The sequence below is a fragment of the Megascapheus bottae genome, chromosome 20 (assembly GCF_031878675.1).
Source record: "Megascapheus bottae isolate mThoBot1 chromosome 20, mThoBot2.hap1, whole genome shotgun sequence".
NCBI lineage: Eukaryota > Metazoa > Chordata > Mammalia > Rodentia > Geomyidae > Megascapheus > Megascapheus bottae.
In genome coordinates, this window is record NC_143528.1 from 14,195,174 (window position 1) to 14,217,578 (window position 22,405).

The following is a 22,405-nucleotide window of genomic DNA, read 5'->3' on the forward strand; positions in this document are numbered from 1 at the left end:
AAATGCAAAGTGCACACAGCAAGTAATTGCTCAGAACCCAGGTGATTGCCTTAAATCTGTTGGTGAATTAGATTTCTCTAGCAGGTGTTAGGCCTATTGCTAGGTGCTTGTGGAGGATCCACAGATAGGTTTTGGGATCAAAATATTTTCTTTTGGGTGAAATAAGCAAAAAAAAATATAAAAATCAAGGAAAACAAACAACCAATACTGGCCAGAATGCAGCCAAAAGAGAACTCAAATACACCATTTGTGCCAACGTAAGGTTCAAGAACCACTTTGGAAAGCATTATGGAGACTATAATGAATAAAAGAAAATTGGATCTTCTTGTTTATAGTTTTTTCTTCACTTTTCTTTCATTTCCTCAAGAAATACAGAGACCTGTGGAGTTTGGCCTAGTGGTAGAGTGCTTTCCTAGCATGTATGAAGACCCAGGTTCAATTCCTCAGTTATCACATACAGAGAAAAAGCTGAAAATTGTGCTGTGGCTTAAGTGGTAGAGGTATAGCCCTGAGAAAGCCCAAGGACAGTGCTTAGGCCCAGAGTTCAAAGCATAGGACTGGCAAAAAAAAATCTAAAAATAGAATTTTCCCATGACCCAACAGTTCCATTCCTGGGCATTTATCTGAAGACTGTAAACAAGGTTACAGTAAAGCCACCCACACAATCATGTTTACTGAAGCATTATTTACAATAGCTAAGAAATGGAATCATCTCAGATGTCTCTCAATGAATGAATGAGTCAAGAATATGCTTTATATATACACAATGGAATTTTACTCATCCATTAGAAATAATTTTATTGTAGCATTCATAAGGAAATGGAAATATTTGCAAAAAATATATTAAATGAATCAAGCCAGACCCAGGAAACAAAGGTTACATATTTTCCCTCGTTTGTGGTAACTGGAATGTGCCTATAATTTTATAAGTAAACACACTGGATGGTATACAAGTGCTTAAAATGAAGGAAATGAAGTGGGATAGACTATATGGAGAGCTGAAATAGATGATCTCTTAGAAAGACTGGTCAAAACAAAGCTCAAGAAAATCAATACCAGAAAATAAATACATCAAGAGGTAGGGGAAGTATAGAAAAATCCAAGTCAAGAAATCTTTGTATATACCACAAACCAAGAAAAGTAATGGGAGGGCTGGTTAAAGAGCGGATGTGAATGTTGACCTGACCAAGATGCATTGTATTCATAATGCTAATGATTTGTTATATAGCACTTCCTCGACACAACTTCTTAAATATAACAAGAAAGAAGAAATAAGAGGAGGAGTAGGAGGAGGACAAAGAAGAAAAGGAGGCGGAGGGGGAAGAGGAGGCAGAGAAGGAGGAGAAAGAAGACAAGCAGAAGGAGGAGGAGGAGGAGCACGAAAATGAGGAGGAGGAGCAGGAGCAGGAGGTAGAAGAAAGGAAAATTGTCTCCTCTAGAAGGTATGGTTTGGAGATGTGGAGTATTTTTCAGCTACTGTAGTTATCTTATATATGGGTAAACCCAAAGAGGAGAGCTAATGGAATATTTTATATGCTGACAATTACTTCAGAACTACAAAAATAATTTATGGAATTATATAAAGACACTTAAGTACTTTTGCCTCAATATTGCATTTTATAGGGTTTAAATACTTCTTACAATTATACACCAGAAATAAAACCTAGTAATAATCATTCATCTTCAATTTTCTGATAAACACTAAAAAGTATTACATATTTTAAATTGTTTGTGTATGTTTGTTGAATTTTTCTCTATTTTTCTCTTCTGTAAGAACATTTACACATTACCAATACTCAAAAAGTCATCAACATAATGGGGATTAAATATAATGAAATACCAATATATTGAGATTAAAATTAATGAAAATTTATTTTACTGAACATTTAAATCTTTCACTTTATATCATTTCTGATGAATTCGTAGAAATCCTATGCACAATCACTTTTAAATTCTGCATCAAGTAGGTAGAATCCTTGCTTTTTCTTTTGAATCTTTTTTGATTTGGCCTATTATGTGCGTAAATCAGAAATTGTTAACAAAACTTAAAAAATACTAATTTAAAAATGTAGTATTGCAGTTTGAAATTCTAATACGAATTGTATTATCTTGAATCTTTTCTGCACTTATGCTATAAATTAATGAAAACTCAGTATTTATGACCCTATCCTTTCAACCTTCCCCCTCAAAACATCATAGGTAGAACTTTCACATGAACTTTAAGAATTATAAGAAAAGTTTTAGCAAGGAGGATATCCAATAACAAATCTTATGTAAAGCCTTGGCATGCTATCACTTCAACTTTAAAAAATACGAATTCTACTTTTGTGTAACTAACAAATACAAATTTCTGAAACTAGTCTATTCTTAAATGACAGACATATCTAGACATATTTTTTTCTAAATAAATATATTTCAGTTGGATAAACTTTATTGGTTGCAACTCTCTGCTATATGATTTGGTTACAGAAATCACCATAAAATAAGTTAAAAAATTTGAGGGATTCATATCTAATGCAGAATTCTCTACAGAGCTAAGCAATTTTCTTCAAAACAAATTTGTACTGAATTTGACTGATGTCTATATTCTTAACATTTGAAAGGCACTCTTTCATGAGTGCTGTTCCAATCAGGCTAGGTTCCTATGTTTTGTTTCCCTTCTGCAGTTTATTTTCTTTTCAGCTGCTAATAATAAGCCTGGGAACTGCTATTCTCCTCCCCATAATCAACAAGCAACTTTGTTAAGATACTGTGTACCAGCCTAGACCCAGAATTCTAAAGCACAGGTCCTCCCTTCTGCCCTGCCCTCCCTTCCCCTTGTTTGAACGTGGGACAATCCTGAGTATAATGGGAAAAATGTTTATATATAAAACTCTGAAGCACTTGATGATATTGATCAAATTTACTGGCAACACACAATATTACAAGTAAATGTGAGAAAGACCAATGCCCAGTCAAATCAAAACTAAACACATATATAAGCATCTAACAAACAGTCATATACCTACTCCTACCATATTTTTAAATATATGAAGGTTTGTGATTAACAAGAAAAAGCAAAGGAAAGTACTAATGAAATAAATGATTTGTTAGTAGTTCACTCAATGAAAGGACATTACACTGCATCTTTCCATTTTGTTGTACACAGTAGTAGGGGGGGTCCATTTATAACCACGTTGAAAGATAAAAGTGAATGATAAAAGCCATTACACTGGCTTGCAAATAGCATGCAAGAAATGCATATACTTCTCAAGTCCTTCCCACATGTCTATCTCCTCTCACACCCAGTCAGATATATGCAGCTCCCTTGATAGTTCCTTGTTGGTTCTTTATATAGGTCAATGCATATGGTTCCAGTGACAATTTTTGAAGTCCATTCTTGCTAGTAAATATTGTCTGTCCTCGCACTTGGAGGAATAAGATAGGAGAATCATAAATCTGAAGAATTCCTAGAAAACAGAGAAACTTTTTTTGTTCTTTATTAAATGATTGGGGAAAATAGTTGAGTAATCAAGCACTTGTCTAGAATGCTTACATCCCCGGATTTAATCATTAATACTGCAAATAATACTGCAAATAAGTAGTAAGTAAATAAAACAAGTACTTGATGAAGTAAACAAGATGAAGAAGCTACCTTTTAAAATAATATATTTATGTCTAGAAATAAAAGCTATTATAACACATAGTATTTATCATGTAATGGAGATGTAACCTAGTATAGATATCACCCTAGCACATTTTAATTTATAAAGTCCTTATAAGAGCTGATGAGGTAGCTGATATCAGTTCCCTTATTTACAAATGAGGAGGGCAGGTTGCATGACTTTCTATGAGGTCTGTGAAATACACTTTTGTTTATTTCTCAATTTACCCATCTCTTTACTTCTTTGATCGATTGTTACTGTGAAGACTAGACTGATATTGAATGCTTAGTCTTCTTGCTTCATAAGTGTTAGAACTATAACTTTGTGCCCACACTCCATATTATACCCACAAATATGTACATATATGTATTATTTCTATTTGTAAATCTTAATATTTATGGTAGGCTTATAAATACAATAATCAAGATTTACTTTTATCCAATTTCCTTCCCAATTATTTAGTGCATCATGTGTATATATCTTGTATGTATAATATTGAATGATATTACCTTTCCCACTAAACCTATGCCCCAGTTTCCTAGTAAGTTGGTCACATAGATAGATACAAAATCAAAAAGGTAAACATACCCTGATTTATCATAATGTGATCAACTTTAACTATGATATCCAAATCAAGATGATTTTGTATTATGTCAGGTTGGAATGACCAAAATGTACCCCATTTCATTGCTCTAGCAGCAAGTGTTCTCTACAACCCAAATTGTCATATGTTCCTGGACTTTTCTCATTCTAGTCTATTTCTTCATGAAAGTAGATTTCATCAGCTAAAGAAAAGTATTACAGAGATGTTAATTTTAAAACTAACCCACAATATATTATTGTTACTATCATTTCCCATAAGTTGTTAAATAAGAATAATTTGAAACTGCAATAAAAAGATGTTATGCACTCAAATGTTGTGTGTGTGTGTCTGTTTGTAAAGTGTGTGTGTGTGTGTGTGTGATATGGGTCTAGATGTGTGTGATCTGTGTCTCTGTGCATGATGTGTATCTGGATATGTGTGTGTTGTGTGTCTGTGTGTGTGTGATGTATGTTTTTGTGTGTGTGATGTGTGAGTGTGTGTGTGTGTAATGTGTGTCTGGGTATGAGTGTGTAATATGTGTACGGTGTGTTGGTAAAAATGCATCTTGTAATCTGATAAACTGGAGATTCCAACCAGCAGAGAAGGAAATAAAAAGTGAAAATATTTTCAATTCATATATACTATAGTATAAAATATTGGAGATTTTGTTTATGATTTCAAAAGCAAATGCCAAAAATATTTCACAAGGAATGCCAAGTTTACATATTTACCAAGTAATTTTTATCTAAGTTTGGTAGACTGTTGGCATAACAAATATACACACAGAAAATAACTGAAACACATACACACATGCATATGTAATATTCAGTATCAGAATTCAGAATGAAAAGTGTCATCTTTCATTTGCTCAAAGCTTGATATCTATTGAAGAAATACATTTTCTTACATTTGAAACTTTGACATATAAGACTATCAGTTTTACCATAGGCTGAAGAGAAGGAAAGAAATAGAGATGGGGAAAGATCAGTAAATATTAAGTTACAAATATGAAGGATCGAGGGGCTGTGTGATGGGATTGCAGAATAGCATGCTTATAGATAATAGACAAAGTGGGGTGTTTCAAAGTGGTAAAAATGTTTAAACAAAATTTTTAGCATAATAAAATGACAATATTGGCAAGAGAGATGTATTCACCTGGGTTTAGATATTATATCACTTCTGTAGAAATCAAAATATTGTACGACATACTAACCTATAAATATTAACACATTTTCTGCTTTTAATAATTAAATTTATTTTTACAAGGAATCCCACAATACATAACATTTTCTGAACCTATACTGAGGAACTGAAAGGACATCATGTGACAAGACTCAAATACACAAACTGAATCTTTAATTGCCAAATTCAAAGTACTATGTGATATTCCAGAAGTTATTGTGTGAAAGAAGCTATTATAAGAAAGAAGAATAAAACCACAGCAAGAAAAACTATATGAAGGCAGGGAACATTCCATTCTTTTCTTTATATATTTAAAAAATTAAACGATCTTTACATAGTTATACCAAGGATTTGTCATTAGATAGATAGATAGATAGATAGATAGATAGATAGATAGATCAATGTTACCTCTTAACATTCTCACCTTTCCCTCTCCTACTCACACCTTCACTCATCTTAATTTTTTGAGATACACATTAGATTCTTTCTTGATTTGTCTTTCCCTCTTCTCTTAAATTCTCCTTTGAACTCAGGGCCACAATTAGGCTCAGCAAGTACTCTACCATTTGAACTACAGCTCCAGATACTTTATTTCTGAAGCAAGGTCTCTTCTCCTTTTTCCTGGGCTGGCCTCCTGCTTACTATCTTCCTATTTCCATCTCAGGCTCCTGCTTACCTAGGATTAAGAGACCCTACGTAACATCCAGCATAGTCCTCCTCTATACCTTCAATCGTATTCATTCTTTGAGTAAACTGTGACTAAAACTTATTGAATTCGTGTTAAGGAAAAAGTATTTCACAAATGGAGTAAAACAATTCATCAACTGTACATGTTCATGTGCAGATTGGTTTTCTATTACTTGTCCTAAGATATAGGCCCAAGGTAGTTCTTATTCGAGGCCTCAGGAAAAAAATTAGTATTGTGATGCCAACTAAAAGGTTTTATTAATTACTAAAAAAGAAGCCATAGAAAATCTTCCTTTAATGTGAAGAAAATGTAAGAAAATCCACTTAGAATCTAGTGAAGAAGATCAGAATAAACTGTACTTTACCAGAGAATATAATTTCCCTACCATTGGTTCCCCAATAGGTAAGAAATTTTGGATCATTCTAAGAAAGGTGAGAACTTTCTTCTGCTTACTTTGTTATTATGAAGAGCTCAGACATTCATTTTTCTTACCGTAGTGTATACTTGTAAACATGTTGCTTTCAAGAATCTTACATATTTTTCCCTTGAAAATCCTTTCAAAAATACATTTTAGCATGAAAGAAGAGAGCTTAGTGTTGCCATATTTGGCATGAATAGAATTTCAGGAGTTATAAGTAGAATATTTAATGCATTTTGAAAGATGATATCTCTACTAAGCACACACCTTTAATCAATTTTCTGACATTTACTGAAATCTAAAACATCACTGCCAAACAAGGTAAATGAGTCTTACAAATATTTTACTGTAACTTACTATTCAAGTTCATGATTTAGTAACTGAGTTCTATTTTTTTCATTCACTCTCCTTTACATGAATAGAACAGATGATATCTTATTGAAAACTGCCTTCAGAATGCAACCAAGATGACATGGCTAATAACAAGCATGTCCACCAAGGCATCATTATGAACCAAATTAAAATTACATAGCTGTAGTCTAGGTGCAATTGGCTGTTCCTAAATGTCCAACACTTTGTCAACTCTAAGTGAATGAAAGAAAACCCATGGATTTCAAGATACCTTTCTTTGCTGTGAGCTTATCTATAAGTAAGGATATTTTGAATTTATTAATATTTTATGTCCTAGTTTAAATCTGAACCACAGACAGTTGTGACAAGGAAGGACGCTTTTTCTTCCTTCATGTAAATTAATGCATTAACGATAGTATGCATTCTCTAAAAAGAAAGTTGTAATGAGTAGCAGTCTAATGCAAGTATCACACACCTAAAAAAAGTGGAACATACAGTAACATCTCTTAGAATAAAACGAGCAGGTCCATTAGCGGATAGGATGTAGTGTAGTGGGTTTTTTTTAATTCAATATCAATTTGGTCTTCTAGTAAAAAAATAGATGCAAATATTTGTAGAAAGGGATGACCATGGCAATAACATCATTGTAAAGGCCATAGTAAAGATTGTAGAGTACTTGCTTAAGCAGGCTCAAAGTATTGTTCCTGCATAACACACACACACACACACACACACACACACACACACACATACACACACACAGACTCACACACACTTCCACCTATAATTTAATAGGTATTAGGATCTATAGTAATTTATTTTTCTCTTCATGAAGATCTGGACAGTGCCTTGGGCAATTAACGGTTCATCAGTTCCCTTCATGTATTCTCACTGAACACTAGCTGTGAAAAAAGGAGATGTCTGACAGATTGAACATATGCATTGGGTTCAGTATGAAAAATAACAGATTCTGAGGTGGGCCAAGCCCTTAAAACTGCTCTGAGGATTTTGGAACATGATGAAACATTTGACATGATTGTACTACTATGTGAAAATTAGAGGAAGAAAAATACACACACATACACACACACACATACACACACACACACACACACACACACACAGACAATAAGACAAGTATGAGAGAACTAAACTACAGAAAGAAAACAGAATCAAAATAAACACACATAATGCAATCATAAAACAAAATAGCATTCTTTTGTATGTTCTTATTCCTTTGTAATTTAATCTGATTTCAATTGGGTTTTGTTTTATTTTTTTCTAAGTTTCCTATCCTGGTCAATAGCAGCATGCATTGAGGGTATTTCGACTAGTGTGCTCATAAATGCAATTCTCCATCTATTCAGTTGTCCAATGACATCTCTATCTTTAATTTTAAAGAAGTCATGTAGCTCGAAGTACGCTTTTATGTTTGCCCAGGCCTCTTTGAGTTGAATATATTTGCTCTGTTATCTATTTTCCCTTCATCACATTTTTTTTTATTAGAACACAGCTTTTATTTTCAATTAGCAGACTTTTAAGAATTAGCGCCTTCCATGGTAGTTTAGATCCCTTCAACTATCAGTGCTATCTCTCACAAAGGAACATAGGCTCAATGGTTTCCCTCATTTGTCATAATCAGTAGAAACCCTGGGCTCTCCTAGCAGAGATTTGCAATAGAGCAAAACCTAGATACATAAGGCCATATAGTATGACGCTAAATGAAAGGACCTCTAAGATATAGAAACAAAAGCCATATAATGAGTGATTGTTGTCCTTAATGTACTATGTTATCTCTCATCTTTTTGCTGTCCCTTGGTTATCTCATATCTCGCTTTGTTATCTGATATATTGGATATATTTGTATTTCGTTATTTGAAATTGGATAAGGAAGGGGGGGAAACAAGATGAGGGGTGGGGGTAGGGGGGAGGGAAATGGGGACCAAGACATGAGAAAGGGTATCAATGTATGTGAAGTAATGCACCTTCTATCTGGCGAATATAATGTAACCCTTCTATTAATTACAATAAAAAATATATGAAAAAAAGAAATCTACTGTCTCATTTGGACATGAATAAAAAGACCAGAAATGGAAACAAAAAATGATCACACATTAAAGATTTTCACCTTGATATAATAATGTTTTCTCAAGAGCAGTCACCCATATTGTGCCTTATCCCTTTAACCAATAAGTAATGTACACATAATTATTAGTACCTTCCTGGCTCACATTTTTCTTTTACATCTGTTTAACATTTTTATTGCATGTTTGGTACTTGGATTTGAATCCAGAGCCTTATGCTTGCCAGGCAGGCATTGTACCACCCCTTTTTGTGTTGGTTATTTATACTCAGATAAGCCCAGAATGTGGTTCTTCTATTTGTACTTCAGTGTATCTGGGACAACAGTTACATGTCACAAACCAAAGAAATGTTTGTCTATTTGTTTAGCTCTTGTTGTCCTGAAAATAAGATTTCCTCAGTTCCATGTCCCACATACCTTGAGCCATGGCACCGGGCTCTTAGTGTATTTTAATAATAGGGCTATTTATTACTGACATCCACAGGCAATAATCTTTTGAAGGAAGGAACTCCAGTACATAATACTAAACTAAAAGAGAAATAAAATACTGCATGGCAGAGAGGAGGTACCTAATAAATATTTCTGAAATCAATTAATTAAATGTATTGTAGCTTTAAAAATATTCAAGAAAGGTAAATGAATTGTAGAAATGAAGTGGGAGTTCTGACACCAAAACGAAAATGAAAATGTTCTCATGAATGTTGGAGATTAGTTAAGCCTCAAAATGAACTAAGTTTCACTTAGCAAATGAAACTTTACATTGGGAATAAATATATTATATGTTATAAAATTTAAAGAAATGTAAAAATTATTCAAGTAAGTTTTGTGCTTGAAGTAAATCATAGTCTATGGTGACCTAGATAAAAATAATATAGTCTATACTATAACATAAAATAATATATTATTTTTATCTAGGTAATATTTTCTCCTCCACAATATATCTACTTACATGTTATGAAAACTCTCAGTTGAATAATTGGATCATTTCCTTTCCATACTGCTACCATTAATCTTAGAGGTATATGTGTGAACATTTACCTTACTCTTATCTGGTTGCCTCTCATACTTTTCTTCATTGCCTTAATGTTTAATTTTAAAGTAAAGATGTTTATATTTGCTTACAAATGCCCCTTTGGTCAGGTTTTTGTGAACCACAGAATAAAAACAATTTAGAGGATTCCCTGTGTATTAAGAGGAAAATGCATCTGGATCATGTATGAGAAGAAATAATTTCAAATATTTATGAACTACAAACATGGATATTTCCTCATTTCTGTGTAGTTTCCAAAGCCGTTTCTATACACCATCATGTCAGATTTCTTTCCCATTCATTTCCTATTTGTTTTCTTAGAGGAATCCTGGAAGAGATGGAGAAAACTACAAACTAACAAACTGAGTTGCATGCATCATTTTGACATCTCAATCCTCATGATTCAAACTAAAAATCAAGAGAACTCATTTTGTCATGCACCTCTCTTCCATTCTCTTGCTTTTACATGCCAGCCATCAGGGAAGAATATGAATGGACAGGACAAACATATACCTTGCTCAGGTTGGGATTTGACAAGTGTTTTGGAGTTATTTTTCTGTGAAAATGGAAGGCATAAACAAATTGGCCTTACCTGGCATATATAGGTACGGACCTCAGATTCTGCTTGTCCTTCAGAACTGGCCTTAATGAAGAATATCTTTTGTTCTTTTTTAATATTGCGGGGAACATTCTTTGACATGAGCCAAAGACAACAGAATTTTGCAATGAGTTTTGTAGCCAAAGTCCTAGAAAACTTGACTTGCTCTTTTTGTCTTTGATATTTATAACATATCAGAGTATCTGAGGCAAAGTGAAATACACACACACACACACACACACACACACACACACACGCACACACACACACACCACACAGAGAGAGAGAGGGGGGGGGAGAAATTGGAGATAGTTGTAATCAATGGGTATATACTATTATTAATATTGTTTCCCCTGAGAAAATATATTTGTTTAGGATCCCATTCCCATTCATCCAATATTTGAAATAATAGATCTCAATGAGGACTACAGGTCTTCTGGAAAAAATTGCTGGCTTTCCTTTCCAGCTGTGATCATTCTTGATCCCCTTTCACTTCTCTGCATTTTGTTTTTTTTCCAGTATATTTCCTATGTATACCACAATAGATAACAAGCATATAGAGATGCAATATGATATTTTTATGAATACTTCTACTTTGGGGAATTGGAAAGTTAAATATCAACAATTAACGAATTTTATTCATAAACTTCAATGAAATATTGAGGCTTGCAATGAAGTTTAATATTGCCAGATTTTGTTCATTTTTATAAATCAGTTTATGAATGTGTAGTTTTTGGGGGGTGGGTTCAGTTGTGGGGCTTGAGCTCTGGGCCTGGGTACTGTCTCTGAGTTCTTCAGCTCAAGGCTACCATTTTGAGCTACAACTGGTGTTTAATTCGAGATAAAAATCTTATGCACAATGGTTTCCCTCATTTGTCATAATCAGTAGAAACCTTGGGCTCTGCTAGTAGAGATCTGCAATAGAGCAAAACCTTGATATATAAGGCCATATAGTATGAAGCTAATTGAAAGGATCTCCAGGATATTGAAACAAAAGCCATATAACGAATGATTGTTGTCCTTAATGTACTATGATATCTCTTATCTCCTTTGCTGTCCCTTGGGTATCTCATATTGTTATAGTATCTCACTTTGTTATCTGACATATTGAATTTATTTGTATTTGGTTATTTGAAATTTGATAGGGAAGGGGGAAAACAAAGTGGGGAGTTGGGGGGGAAGGTAATGGGTACCAAGACATTGAAAGGGTATCAATGTATGTGAATTAATGCACATTCTATCTGGAAAATATTATGTAACCCTTTTATTAATTACAATAAAAAAAAGAAAAAAAATCTTATGCAGTCTCATGCCCAGGCTGGCTTTGCTATCCTCAGATCTCAGCCTCCTGAATAGCTAGGATTACAGATCTGAGCCACCAGCACCTGGCGATGAATGTGGATTTTTTAACAATCATCCCTTATTTATACTGACTTTCTTAATATGATCTTTAGTTGGACATGGTGTAATGTAATTCAAAGTTTTGTTTGAATAAAATAGGAAAAAAATAGCTGTTTTCTTTGCTATGTTTTATTGATCTCTACTGAGTATTGATTTTCACATTAAGCTTCACTTTCTACCTGTTGTTATTGAAAACATTAGCCCAACAAATTGACTTAAGGAGACATAAATCCAAATGAACAATTAAGTAGCTGTACTAAGTGGCTTTTTAAAGTGTCAGTTGCTTTTTTCATAGAACTCTGGTTAAGAGTTGCTTGTCTTCCCCCAAGAAAGAAGTACACAAAAAGCAGTGTGTTATAATTGCTGATGAGAGTCTTTTTAATAAATAAGCACTTAATGATTTTGAGCCCCCAATATTTGTGAATAATAGCCTCCCATAAGCTTTTATTCATGAGTAAGTGACATGACCATACTAGAAAACATACACAAAAAGATGATGCAGTCTAGAATGAGAGTCACATAAAGTTCTATCCTGGTCCATCCTATTCATTGATAAATATCACCTCCAATAAAGCCTTTGCCAAGTTCCCTGACTGCTCATAACTATGATGGATGCTTTACAAATAAAACTGCAGATGCAGCCTGTGTTTTTCACAGGCTTTCATGTAAAACAGGCACTCTACAATATATAGGACATAACAGGAAAACCAGATAGTGAAAAATAAATGCATTTAGAGCAAACTCAAGAAGCTGCTGCTTTACCTTAACACCAGACACATGATAAGTGCCCAAATATGTAATACAAAGGATCCGATGACTTAAATTCTAAGTCACATTTCTGATAATTAAAAAATTCTGTGTGCTTTGCCATTCAGAAGAGAATTCCTTATAGACTTCAACACAATTTGAAAGGCAGCAGCTAGTAACACAGAAGAGCCATTCAGGCTGGACTAAGTTCTAGCCAACAGGTAGATTCTATAAGAAAGAGTCTCAGTTGGATGAACTGAGAATATGTTTTAAAGCTCTTCATGAATTTCTTCTTCTTGCCACAGTAGGCTCTTACTGTGCCTCAAATGTAACATCCAATATATTTGAAACTATGTATGTACATGTGTGTATGTGCATTTTTATTATTTAAATGTAGGAAGATATATTGTCGTTTCCATTTTTATTATCAAAGTATAGAGTAAGCAATCAGAATTAATGATGAAAATAATATTTTTAATTAAAAATAGTAATCTTTTTACTCATATAAGGGAAAATACAACATACTTGGTCACATACTAAGGCATGAATCTTGGATATTTTTAATGTTAATGATCTTTCAAAATATAGACTCTTTGTAATTATAAAAATCAAGCAGAGTACCATAAAACAGATACAAGCAGGCAACACGTAAAATACTCTAAATTTGAATAATAAATGTAGCTATTAATTGTAGAATACTTTTTTTTGTTTGGAGGAATAGGAACAACTTCTAGAAACCTCGAATCATATGATATCCATGTCTTTCTCTTCTACTAGAGTTGAGAGTTCCATCCATTACACCCATGTCTTTTTAGCCTTTGTCATTTCCTAGCCCTGTGATGTCTTGATGGATAACTGTCCAAGGTATTGAGCTTATAGAGTTAGGAAATGTGATGGAGCCAGTGCATATGTCTGTCTTCTCCTCTTCCACTTTACTTCAAGGTTAGTGGAAATAAATACCAGAGCAGTTTACATGCTTGCATCATGAACTTTTCTTTAAAGCAAGAATATTATTAATCTATCACATAAAAAAAGAAACAGAAAAAGAACCCATGTGGTCTGTACCAACATTATACTGTGATATTACCAAAAGTTATCCTTCCAAGGTTATCAGAAACTAGTATAAATGTTATTCAGTGAATAAATCAGATGGTTCTAAACAAGCAATCACAGACTTTATTGCTATTTTATGTAAATATATTACCCGATTTCTATGATCTACCAGATGAGTAGTGACTATGAGACAGAAACTACATTTTAGTAAGTAACTGTAACATTATTATACTATTACTTTAGATACCTAAATTAATTTAATTTTATTTAATGTTCTCTGATTCTCAGGAAGATGTGTAAGAATGTATCATAGATGCAGATATAATGATGCACATGAATATGCAATATTATCTTCATTTACAGTTACTTGAATGTTTTCTATACTAAAATATATTCTGGCTCTGTTTTCCTTATATAACTGATAAAGTACAATATTTACTTCTCTCTGTGTGCACTTCATCAGATATGCAATCTGTTCAGAAACACACACAGTCATTGAATTTACTGACCTGTAGATTCAATACTTGTCAGATCTTCAGTTCATTTTATCCCAGAATATTTTTGTCCTGCCTGATGGATTTGCAGATATTGCATAACTCACTTTCTAGTGTCAAAATTCCCTTTTTAGCCAAGTCAGCTTCTTGCCTGATCAATTTATAATTTTATTCTTTTCTCCCACTTTTCTAGTAATTTTCTGGCAAAGGACAATTACTGTTAGGGACAGAAGCCACAGCCAAATATTCTCATCTGGTATCTAATTAACAGTTAAATTATTCCTGAGAAATTTGGGACACCAATCATGGTGTGAAATTCCATCTTAAAAATTGAAGGCCTTGTCTACTATGCAGCTAACTGCAAGTGCTAAGGCCTGCCTTACATAGTAAAATACATGATAGGTACAGAGTCAAATACCATTAGCTTCAAAACACACTAATGTATTTCTCAATTCTTTATTTTCTCAGAAAATTATTTGCAGGCAAAATCTAATAGGCAGGTAAATAAATTATAGTGCATCCCTACAGAGCATTAGTGAGAATGCAACACATTTCTACATACTAACAACCAGAAAGCTACAAGTACTGAAATTCTATTCAAATAAAATTTCCTAGCACAATTTACATCTGTGTATATATAGCCTTAGATATTAATGAATAATAAGTGTTCTACAAAGATTTCCTATGAGAGAAATGGAATTACTCCTTGGAAGAAAATTGGAGCTAAAAGTGAAAGAAAATAGTCACTTGTAACTTGATCATTTCAAAATGTTACAGTCTTCACATAAGCAAAAAGGAAATCAAGAGCCTAGAAAAAAATCTATTTTACTTTTGGTCTTTTTTTTCTTCAGCTTAAAATTGTTCAAAGAAAGCACTACACCTCGAACTTTTGTGTAGTTAGTTGTAGAAAGTACATTTCTCCTACAAAATAGTGAATGAAAATCCAGCCTATAGTCCTGCAACTCACATCCTGTAAACAGCTTCGAATGATTTCTTGCTTAGGTAAGCTATTAGCATTCATGGCGAGTCTGTTACTGGACTTGATTACCTTGTGTATCAATGTGACAGATCTACGACCACTATGACAGTATTTTTGTCTCCCAAGCACCTATGCCCAATTAATCCCTTATGAATCGGACCAGAGTTTGCCAGTGGTGACAGTTTCGGGAAAATATTGGCTCTCCTTGATAAAGGACACTGCAGTATTTAAACTCACATTAGCAGTATCTGCATAGATGCCTCCATGCGATGACTGCAGGGTTATTTTAATAGGAAAGGTTAGCGCTCCAGAACATTGTGCAGGACCCAAAATCAACACAGCACAGCTATTATTAAAACTTGGCTCTGGGGCACATTGCATTTTCATTAAATGTAAAAATAACAACCTTGTAATTACAAACATTCTTCGAAGAATGCTATTGAGTGGTGTTTTAAAAATTAGCAATAGAGCTCAAAGTATATCCTGAATGTGCAAAGCACCTAATTAATTTTGGCTTTCTCTTTGACGAGCACAGCCACTCTCCTAGGAAGAGACTCCCATAGTTTTGTGTTCCAAGGTCCATATCTTCTTGTGAAAATGGCTGATTATTCTACCTGCTATGATATTACCCATGGTTGCTATTTCCCTTTGGGCAATAACAGTAAGAAATTAACAGTTCTTTCTTCATTTTTATGAAATAAATGTACAAAAGAAGAAATCATGACACAACACTGGGTGATAAATAATTCAAAGATGTTGCAGTTAACACCATGACAAAGAAATACTATTTGATGGAGATTTATGGGAATTTAAATGAATGGTAATCAATGAAAAGTATTAAAAAAATCCACCCTCATCTTAAAACCAGTGGTGGGAAAAATATGCAGGCTAAAATTCATTTCCCTGCCTTAAACTAGATAATATTAAATTTAAATATCACTTAAATATTTAAATTCTTAAATGAAATCATTAATTCATGAAAATTTTATGCATGTATTTTATATCTTGAAAGTTACATGAACTCCCACTTAGCTTTTGTTAATATATTATAGACAACTTGGTTTTATATTTTAAAGTTAAATATTAAAAAATTACTTCTGGGGCTAATTCAATGAAATTCTTAGAAGACTTCCTATAGATTGTAAAATAATGGGCAGATTACTGAGGATATATTTGCTAAAACACTTCAGCTAACAGATATTGAGAATATTAAGCACACTGCTTTTAGGGAGTAATTTGTATTATTGAGGTATTAAAACCTGCTTAATCTGAGAGAGTAATTCTTTGTACATGTGTCATTTGAATCTTACTGAGGGCTCGGTTCTCCTAGTTAATAAATCTAAAAAATTGAATCATCTCAGTTAACTGAAAAAGAATTCAGAAAATAGGGCATATTTAAGGGTATGTGCATTCAATTTTTTCAAATATTTCAGTGTCAAATATAGATCAGACAAAGAGGGAGGACAAATGAAATCAACCTACCTAGGTGAAATAAGATTTGATCATTAATATAAAGCTATTATTTTTATGTCATTAATTTCTATCCAGTTATGTAATTAGTATAATTAAAGGTAATTATTCTGTCACAGTACTTTCTTATTCTTTACTAATTTAAATTAAAATTTCATGAATATTGGTCAGTTACAAATGGAAGATTCCAGAGCAAAATGTAATGAACTTACATACCAAAAAACTAACTAAACCTATAATGTAATATGCAATTAGACATTATTTGAAGGTAATATAATACTTTATTTTTAAAATAATGCTGACCTTTTCATTGACCATTAAATATTAATATTATCTTGGTCTGGAAAACAAGCTTTCCATTGATGACCAACAAAAGAAATTTAATAGGACTTATGGATATTGATCAAAGAAATTTAATAGGACTTATTGATATTGATCAGCTTTAGACCCTCTGAAGCTGAATTGTAGATGTTTCGATCCTAGCTACACCTATAACTCACTATATACAATAGGTATCCTAACAACCCTGACCCCTGTACCTTTCCAGCTGTTAGCGTCAAGCTACCTCAGTCTTTCTAATTCATGATTGGAAACTCATTTCAACACATTTTGCAGTAGAATTATCTCCATAACGAAAAGTTTTTCTCAGATAAAGGCTGCCAGGGCCAGAGAAAGCCAACAGATGTGAATGCCATTCTGCAAAAAACTCCAAAAGCCCTTTATGTGCCCAGGATAGGAACTTCTCATGACAGTAGAGATAACATGCACCTATGTGCAAATAACATTTATAATTCTTTGGATTATTGAAAGTAGCTAGCATTAAATAATACTGAATGAAATTTACTAAATCCACAGTATCATTATCAATAAGTCTCCATGATCTTCACTTTCAAGTATAGATATCTGAGAAATAGTCCTACTACATATATCCTCTAACTATTTTCACCTGATTCAAGCACCCTGTGAGATGCATGATTCTTTAGTAGAGCATACAGTCAATCCTTGAAGAAATGGTAAACTAAAGTTGAAGATACTGGAAAATAAGCTTCAACATTCTTTCATCTTTTTTCTTTTGTGATGTACCCCACCATTTTTTTGGTCTAGTACATATTCAAATAAATTTTCATTGAACTACCCTAAGTTTGGTTGACACAGTATCTCCTTCAGGGCAAAAGTATTCTAGTTTTAATACACACAATGAATTTACGTTCCTCTAGAGAAAGCTCTCTAAGATACAGATTCCACAGTTATGACATGAATCACTGCAACATTCAAAATCCTCATGGTCCTTTATGATATCTCATTGTGGGATTGGTGGGCAAGGGTTTCAGAAATAATATGATGTCAGACTTCATGTTGCATATGAGTAATATCTCATATTATCCCCAATGCTGGAGTCTTGGTCTATTGCCAGTATGTATGAGGCAAACAAAAAAATGGAGATAGCCATAAGAAACACAAATGAAACCTGAGAGTATGTAAGGAAAACCTTAAAGAATTTTTAATAAACTGGAAAATCTAGTGGAAATGGTTGTGATTCTGGAAACTTACACCTACCAAAAATTAGCTCAGAATATATAATTCATCTAAATAAATATATAGCAATCAATGAGGTTGACATTCTAATGAAGAATCTCTCAAAGAGTAAAATCCCAGGACCTGACAGTTTCTCATTAAATTTTATAAAACTTTTAAAGAAGCATTTATTCCAATCTCTCCAAATTTTCCATGAAATGAAATGGAAGGAGAAATAGATCATTCCAAGTCTGGTAAGGAGCATTATTGGAAAGCAAATGAATGCTGACAAACAAGACAGAAGAGTTTCTTCTTCCTTAAATTATATATATATATATATACATACATATATATATCTTCACTGAAAAATATCAGAGAGTAAATAAATATGTGATGTTAAAATTATTTAAATTGCTATTTGGAAACCACTAAAGCACCAATTAATACAATCACACATATACACAATTAGGAGAAAAGACTGTTACATAATCTCAAAACATTACAAAAAGTTTCTTAATTATAAAAGGAAAATCATGTTTAATATCATGAATATATAAGTATACAAATATATAATAATCTACATGCCCAAAGACTGACAGCTCATAATTTATTTCACAGTGGTATATCATGCTTCTTGACAAGGTATAAAAGTAAGACTTAATCACCAGTTAAATAATCTACTCACAGAAATACATGTATGGCTCTTCATATGTGAAAACAGTTGCTTATATAAAAAGAGGTATTTTACAAATAAATTGTCATGATGGTATTGAAAATGTCAGTGTCTTAAAAATAAATGTAGGGAAGTAGGTCATTAAAGTAGAATAGTAGGGGCCGGGAGTTTGGCCTAGTGGTAGAGTGCTTGCCTAGCATGCACGAAGACCCGGGTTCAATTCCTTGGAACCACATACATAGAAAAAAAAAAGCCGGAAGTGGTGGTGAGGCTCAAGTGGTAGAGCTCTAGCCTTGAGAAAGTCCAAGGACAGTGCTCAGGCCCTGAGCTCAAGCCCAGGATTGGCAAAAAAACAAATAGTAGCACATCAATAAATAGGATGCTGGTATCTTGATTAGATTGTGGACCATATCAATAAAAACTGGAAACAATTAGAGACATTTCCTTGTTGACTAAAAAAAGAAAATCAGATGTGTAATCCATGCTGCAAAGGAGAAACAATTGTCATACTGTTAGTATGTTAGAGTATTATTTCCAGTAATATCCATACCATTGAACATAGATATGAAGAGACATTTTCTCTGTAGCTTACCTTTACAAACTACCAAAACAATAAATTTGTCAAAATGTTAGTTGGTGCAGGATGATCATTGTTCTGTCCTTCAAGACTACAGAGAAATGTTTATCTGGATTGCAGAATATTAGAAATGTGAAAACTTCATGTTATTGCTATATGCCACACAGATCTCTTGAGATGTGTTGAGTATGTCTCATACTGATGTGTTCCCATCAAGGGATTTTCTGAGCTTATTTTAAAGATCTGGAGTTAATTTTCCTACATTTCTCCTACTTCTTTATTGGAGTAATAAATATCATGGCTATATATTTTAAAAAGTTGAAATATATTTAATAGCTTTTTAAATGATAGGACTATAAGTGATATAAAATTTATTTTTAAGTGAATCTACTTTGAAAAATCTGAAAGTATAAGCTTTTCTTATATGCCATAGAAATGAAGTATGGATAGCCTCATAACTAGAGGCCTGAAATATAATTTAATTCTATTGCTATGAAACTAAATAAATCCTGTCGTTTATCTACGCACGCACAAGTGTGCACTGCCTTTTGGCAGAGTCTTCCAGAGAATGGAAAGACAGATAAGTATACAGGCTGGAAATATTGCTCACCACCAGTCCTACAGGGAAGATGAGTGGGCAACAATAAAGTACCAGATACACATAAAATTATTAAGGAGAAGACATAAACTTACAATTATCAAAAAGCCTTACTAAATAAGTGCATTTTCTCCTATTAGAATACTATATTAGCCTAATCAGAAGGGCAGAAAGCTGTCCTGGCATATTAGTCATCAAAAGCTTCCATTCAGATACAATGAAATCTTACCTGTGACTTAATCAGAAATAATACAAACTCGAAGTAAAACAAAATAAAAAAGAATGTACAATGAAAACACAATTTTTGGTGGGCAGAGATTGCAAAATGTATCAAAATTATCCATTACTGTTATTTATTTGTTTATTGACTAATGCTTTTGAAAATATTTATATTTTAACACATATTAAATGGAAGAAAAAGTGCTTACTGATAGTGCTCATGAAAAGGAGTATCAAGGTTAAAGAATTAATGCACACATAACCTGATGAATGTAAATGTAACCCCTCTATATATTATCACAACAATAAAATACAAAAAGGGGCTATAAACAATTTTGGAAAACATATCATAATTTAAAAAACACACATATGCTTGCATATCTTGATCAGTTTTCCAAATAGCCCATTTCAAAAGCTATATCTTCAGGGCTGGGAGTTTGGCCTAGTGGTAGAGTGCTTGCCTAGCATGCACGAAGACCCGGGTTTGATTCCTTGGTACCACATACATAGAAAAAAGCCAGAAGTGGTGCTAAGGCTCAAGTGGTAGAGCTCCAGCCTTGAGAAAGTCCAAGGACAGTGCTCAGACCCTGACTCAAGCCCAGGACTGGCAAAAAAAGCTATATCTTCAAAATGCTAATCAAGCATCAAATATGATTGATAAGTTATAAAAACTCAATATATGTTCAATCAAGTACATAGTAATATTTGACCCACATTTTTAAATGCAGCTTTTATTAACCTGAAATTAATTTAAGAGTAAAAATACTTTTACGTAGAACTACAGCAGAAAAGAATATACATTCTATCAAATAATATATTTAAAACACCCTTTGCAGAAAAAAAATGAAGTTATATAACTTTATTCATATATAGGTTTTACTTAAACACCTCTCTTCATCTCCTTAAAATAATTTGAACTTCCTCCTTTAAATATATTGAAATTATTTTCATCTTCTTGAATCTAGTCTAGTATTTCTTCCATTCACTATGATAACATGCTGATGGGATATTAGGGGTAATTGGAAGGAGAAATTCTGGGAAAATTGGATGATGATGCGATGGATATTAGGATTTGGGGATGTGGTATGGTAAGATGATGCTGAGGTGTTAAGATGATTGAATGTTGGGATGTTGGTCTGGTGATGATGAGATGATGATGTGATGAGTATGTGAATTTTGAGATACTGGAGTTATAAGATGAAGGGATGTTGGGATGATGAATTGATGAAATAATGATAAGGTTGGGCTGAGGAGACAGTAGAATTTTGAGACAGTGGGATGATACAAGGATGGGATTTTGAGAAAATGGAGCATTGGAATGATGGGATATAATGCCAAGTTAACTCTGGACATTCTACCACCTCAGACTCCAGGGCCTCAATGGATGTGAAAACAATCTCACTCAATGCCTCCAAGTCATAGTAAGTGATAATAAGGAAGCTATTGTGTGGGCCAGGAGCATAGCCCAGTGGCAAAGTGCTCATCTAGCATGCACAAAGTCCTAGGTTCGATTCTTAGGTATCACATACACAGAAAAAGCCAGAAGTGGTTCTGTGTCTCTGGTGGCAGAGCAATAGCCTTGATCAAAATGTGTCCAAGAACAGTGTTCAGGACCTGAGTTCAAGTACCAGGACTGATAAAAAAAAGAAAGATAAGAAGAAAAGAAAACAGCTATTGTTTCTTTTTCTAGATTATAAACAATCACACAAGGAATGAAAGCCACACTAATGATGATCAATATACACACACACACACACGCACACACACACACACACACATATTAATTTGAGGAAGTGATGCTAAAATCAGAATTCAAAGATCAACATTTGATAGGCTGACTCACTACTAATTGAGTCATACCTGTGCACTTCTGGCTTTGTTTTTCATGTATGTCTCATGTATTGCCTGCAATGACTAGTTCAATAGACATAATAAAATAGTAGAGTGATAATTGTAGTTGTGCTAGAACAGTATACTTTTCTGTAATTTTTAATGTTACTAGAAAATAAGATTCTACTCTAATGGTATTTTAAATACTAAATCCTACATTAGAAAGATAGTAGGCTGAAATAACTTGTGTGATTTTCAACTATCACTCCTTT

The 22,405-nt window shown here is 33.2% G+C and overlaps 1 long non-coding RNA gene across 1 annotated transcript in view; it reads right to left on the reverse strand.

Annotated features, from left to right (window-relative positions):
* Nucleotides 1–3,042: 3,042 nt before the first annotated feature.
* The window catches only part of LOC150049196 (uncharacterized), a 90,510-nt gene continuing 71,147 nt past the window's right edge, over nucleotides 3,043–22,405 (reverse strand). The window contains exon 4 of the long non-coding RNA XR_016538972.1: nucleotides 3,043–3,449. This is a non-coding gene — a long non-coding RNA (uncharacterized LOC150049196). The remainder of the gene's footprint in view (nucleotides 3,450–22,405) is intronic.